We start from the raw sequence: 5694 nt of genomic DNA, 5'->3' as shown, positions 1-5694 counted from the left end.
CTTCGGCGTTCAACACGCCATACCTAAAGCTTCACTAACTAACAAAATAAAAACTTACACGAGGTTGCACACGCTCCTTTCCCTAGTGTGTCTAACAGAAGTTATCCTACGTGTTTGCACAATGTAAGTCACGTGACATACCTCCTTTTCCTTTATCTGCAGTAAACCTTCCTTTAGTGGCTGGTGAAGTTTATGTCAGACAAGACGTTCTTGGTGTCAAACACAACACGCAAGCAAGCGAACCACCACTAAAAAAACAGCATCAAACAAACTTGCACGGCCAACAAACACTCCAAGCTCCTCCTCCTCAGTTCACCACGGCGTCTTTTATCTTGAACCAGTTGATGATTGGATGTTTCACGAGATGATGATAATCATGATGGACACATTACCCGACCAATCACAGCACCTAGAAACAGAGAAACAGCGGGAAAACAGGAAGAAACCAACAACCAGGGGAGAAATACAGCAACCAGTAACAAAAGGGGAGGGAACAACAATCCGAGCACGTAACAATATGTCGACTCTGTTTCTGTTTGTTTGTAGTCACAGTATACATCACATTTAGAAAGAACGATAATTTCTATAGCCTATTCTTTCCATCAAAAAATACTACCCGAGTAGCAGAGGGAGCTCCCGAACAAAAACAATTATTATGATATTTTTTATGACATACACGGAGCTAAAGTCTTGAGACGAGACAGAACAAATATGTTACTAAATAAATACACGATTGTGATAGTCTGAATGAGAAGCTGACGTCTGATTTCTTCAAGCGGTCGTAGGCTATTTACCATATTTACTAATGGCTAGCATGCATAGTCTTTTGCGTCACTTGTAAATATTTCTGCCTTGTATGGTGATCATAATCCACATTGGATCTCAAACAGAAGTTATTATAAACACTCACTGCTGTCTGTAAGTGAGTTTTGAGCTAAAATTATTGTAAAAGTCTTTAATGCTGGTGTTAGCTGTTAACTTTCTGAAATGATCCGCGGCGCTGACGCTCTCCAGATGAGGAGAAACTCCGCCTTTGTTCATAACCACTCCTCTAGCCCAGCTGGCCCGCTTTGGCACAAGGTTTTTGTCGGGCCGACGAGGCATGATCAAGCCCCAGAAGTGACAGTGGAAATGCGACTGGCTCTGGCACGCACTAGCACACCTGCTTTTGGCCCGACAGTGGAAATGCGGCTATTGAATCTGACTGAGAGATCTTTCCAGCCATCCATCATTCTACCAGTATCACCACAGAAGCATTTCTCACAGTGAGTGTCATGGTGGAGGACCAAACCCACTATAATTTTATAAATACTACTGTTGGTGTGTCAAGGAATGTAGTTTTAAGAGTGTTTTTAGGCAAAAATGTAGTTGTTTAATTTTCAAATATGGTTTATGTTGTATCTTACATTAGTACTAATAAAAGAAAACTCAGGTAGACTGAATTTCGACCTGCCTTTATTTCACATGAGTAGGTATACTCACACGCACTCTGTCACCTGGTCATAAAGCAGATGGTTTTACTACACGTTTTATTTCAGTGTCGGTTTTGACTTGAGACTGTCGAGCGTGAACGCGAGCTCGCACTGTAGCATCAGTACAAGCAGAGGGCCCGGTGGGTATTATTTGTAAGGTCGTTCTAAGTTTGCATCCCAGCAAGAGTTAATTGGGAGCAACACCTGTGGTGGCATGAGGTGTGGCACAGTAATGCAGCAAGATGTCCCTCACCAAAGGTTTCCAGGGCTTTCCTTCTAAGCTTGCCATTTGATCACAATCATTCAGGACACGGTTCATGCACTCCACAGCGCCATTAGCTTGCGGAAAGTACAGGGAGGTACGAACATGTTTGATATTCCTTTAAGTTAAGAGATGTAAATTGCTCACATTATCTGTCACAATTTCAACAGGGTTGCTAACAGGGACGGACTGGGAGTAAAAAACGGCCCTGGATTTTCCCACAAATAGGCTCTGCCACAATTACAAACAGCCGCTACTATCTCACAGTATTACAGCAGTCAATGCATCGCATTTATGGCAAATAACATCACAAAACGCATAGTGATTGAAATAAATGTGAATCTACATAAAAATCTACATGAAAAGAGCAGAATGCAAAAAAATTATATGACATAATGATAAACGTAAACAGAATCTAGAAACCTGAAACAACAGAACTATTCTACAATTTGAGTATTCATGTTTTTGTGTGTGTGTGTGCGTGTGTGTGCTTGTGAAATAGAAGTGAACGTTCGGACTAGGGCAGACGTTCTCAACCTTTTTTATTCCAAGACCCCCCCTCCTCTCCGAATCAATACTGCAAGGCCCCCAAACCTTATATTCACAAATTTTACAACTTAAAACTACTTAAAAGTACATAAAGCTTAATTATACAGTAAGTTTAACAAATAAGCACAAGCCAACCTGCCATACCAAACAAGACCACAGGGAGAATTCAAAGGACTGCATATAAACTACTATACGGCTCCATTCAGAATCACTAATCACACCAAAATACAACTGTAAAATGAAAACATTCTGAATGTGTGGAAACTCAGAGATCTGAAGGCGCCTCAAAATCATCAGTGAACAGTTCCTCTGTCAGAAGCAGTGATCGTGTCTGTGTTTGGAGCGTGTGATGCCCATATGTACATAAACACCACTGATCCTCACAAACTTCTCCAAAACGCTTCTTTGGAGAGCATCTGTTATAAAACACTCGCCGTACATTAATCTTGACAACTACATGAATATACTGAACTATGTTCACTCAGAAATATATTGTTAGTGATCAGTGTGCTAAGAGCGCAAATACACAGTTTGTTTGCGCATCAGTAATAAACACGGACACATGCGCGCCTAATGTACGACTAATGTGCGTCTAACCCTAACCCTGTATGTCACTGTAATCGTCTTTACCTTGATTACAATCGTCATCCATCAAAACTTGACTAGCGCAACACTGGCTTGCTTTATCCAGCCAAGAGCTGTAGTTTGTGTATCATATGCGGTCGGGCGTTTTGTGCCGCTGTTCAGTTTGTATTTCACACAGCGCGATGAGAAATGGCTTGAGCTGCTCCGAAACACAGAATATCACGGAATATGTGCAAGAGAGGTGGTGCTATTGTTTAAAATGTATTTAACAAATTAATCATAAAATTAGCGAATTAAAAAAACTTTAATTTTAAGTTATTTTGCCTCTCAAGATTAGGGCTACAGCACTATTGCCAAACATTTTTTTTTTTTTTGCATTTTGTAGCATGTTCTCTACATTTTTTTTCCGGTCTCTAAGGACTTCGCCTTTATCTTTCAATTATTTTGCTTGCCATCACGAGTCCACTCTCCTTCGCATCAGTTTTGGTTTATTACAAGCAAAAAAGATTGCATTAGCACTCTCTTTTGTTGGCCGTGAATGTCACTTAATCTGACACTTTTTCTGTGATGATGAACCAGCCAGGTCGTCAGATGGACGGCCGTTCTGGACTTCTCCAGAAGTTGCCAAACCAGCTGAATGCTGTGGCAAGAAAGTCTGTAACAGTATCAGTAGAGCACTGGGTTCAGCAGAGAGAAATGCTACCATGTCGGGTTCAATGGTAGAATCAGTATCCTCACAGGTGGGCAAGGGTAGGCGTGAGAGGCAGTCTGTTGTGACATTTTCGGATCCTGGCTTGTAGGATACTTCATAGTTAAAGCAGAAAAGATGTAAGGACCATCTTGCGATACGCATTCCAGCACGCCACACACCTTTAGCTGCCAGCATGGTAGTTAGAGTCCGATGATCCGTCCGAAGTGTGAACCGTCGGCCCCACAAAAATGTTCGCCACCATTCCACAGCCCACATGCAAGCCAGGGCCTCTTTCTCCACAATGGAATATTTTCGCTCTGCTGTCGAGAGTGAGCGAGAGGTGAATGCAACAATAAGCTCAAGAGATATCGGCATGAGTTAAAACAGCCCCCAATCCATAGTTAGAGGCATCACAGGTTACCAGTGTATGTAGTGCTGTGTCAAAGATTGTTAGAGCTGGGCTGTTCACGATGAGCTCCTTCAATTTCTCAAAGCTTTTCTGTGCGTACTCAGTCCAACTGAAAACACCCACATTCCTTAAGCATGCCCTCATAGGCTCCACCTCCAAAGAGTAGTTTGGCACAAACCGTGATTACCAGGACGTCAGTCCTAAGAATGAGCGTAATTTGGCGGCATCAGTGGGAGCTGGTGCTTGCATGATAACCTGAATATGGCAGTTATTGGGCATAAGGCCTTGCACAGTGATAGTATGTCCCAAGTAAGGAAGCTGAACTTGCATTTTGCACTATACAGTGTGAGACCCGCTTGCTGTAGTGTTTTTAAAACAGCCTGCAGATTGCAAACATGTTTGGCTGCAGTGCATCCAAATACAATCACATTATCTAGATAGTTCTGAACTCCATGAAGGTCTTTCAGTATTGTAACTATCATTTTTTGATAAGCTGCTGGTGTGGAAGCCAAGCCATAAGGTACCGGATGAAATCGAATCAACCCATCATGAGTGATGAAAGCCGTCAGATCTCGGGCTGTCCTCATGAAGCATCACTTGGAGGTATGCATTGTTCAGATCGATGCTTGAAAACATTGTGGCCCCCTTTAGCTCAGTGAATAAGTCCTCCATGTGTGGAAGTGGATGGCTATCGATTATTACTGCCCTGTTCGGCTCCCACAAATCCACACATAAATGAATTTCCCTGTTCTTCTTTGTCATCACCACAATAGGGGACACCCACAGGGAGGCATACACCCGCTCAGTGATGCCTTCAGTTTGTAAGCGGCAAAGTTCTTTGGAAACTGCACTTCTAACTGATAAAGGAAGTCTGCACAGTTTTTGTTGTACAGGCAGTACAGACTCTCTTACCTTCACCCAATTTACAAAACCTTTAGCGCATCTGATGGCCTCTGTTGTTGCACTTGTCACTTTTCACACCACAGTAGGAGAGGAGGGTGAGACCAGTTCATTTCCAGCAATGTGTATGTTTAGGCAAGACATTAAGTCCAATGACTACTGTGAAAGTACAGTTGATGACTAGGGAAAGACCATGTGACGGCATGGAAAGACAGCTGACAGGAGGAAAGACTCCAGCTGGGCTGTCATGGACTAGCTATCCATTACGCCAGGCTCCGTCGCTTTGATTAGTGAATAGATGAATCAGATAATTGGCATGGCACCTACAGCATCAGCTGTGAGACAAGAACACCAAACATGCAGCTGCAGCTGGTCCAAGGTAACATCCATCAGAGGCCTAAAAATACATCAAGGGCGGATGAAGTGCTTGAAAGAAGTGAGGCCAGGACCTCGCATTGATACTTATCTCTCTTTTATTTTAAAAGATCAAATCGGTCGAGTGAAGCTCAGTGGCAGGACACAACCCACAGTCCACCGAGCATCAGTACCCCAGTGGCTGAGGAGGGTAGTTTGAGCACAACATCTGAGAACCTGGGGCCTCATTTATAAAATGTGCGTATGCACAGATGTGATCTTAGAGTGTGCATATGCTAAAATCCATGGCAACGTTCATATTTATAAAAACGGTCTTTGACTTGGAAAAGTACTTACCGCCACATCAGGGTCTGAGCAGGCGTACGCACTTTTCCTTGTGGCAAAGTCGGAGTACTGCAGCTATTTGAACATCTAAGCTGCAATAATAATAAAAGCGGTGTACGTGCAAGCA

This window comes from Sinocyclocheilus anshuiensis, unplaced genomic scaffold (genome assembly GCF_001515605.1).
Source record: "Sinocyclocheilus anshuiensis isolate Anshui unplaced genomic scaffold, SAMN03320099.WGS_v1.1 scaffold791, whole genome shotgun sequence".
Lineage (NCBI taxonomy): Eukaryota > Metazoa > Chordata > Actinopteri > Cypriniformes > Cyprinidae > Sinocyclocheilus > Sinocyclocheilus anshuiensis.
Note: the sequence above shows the minus strand (reverse complement) of the source record.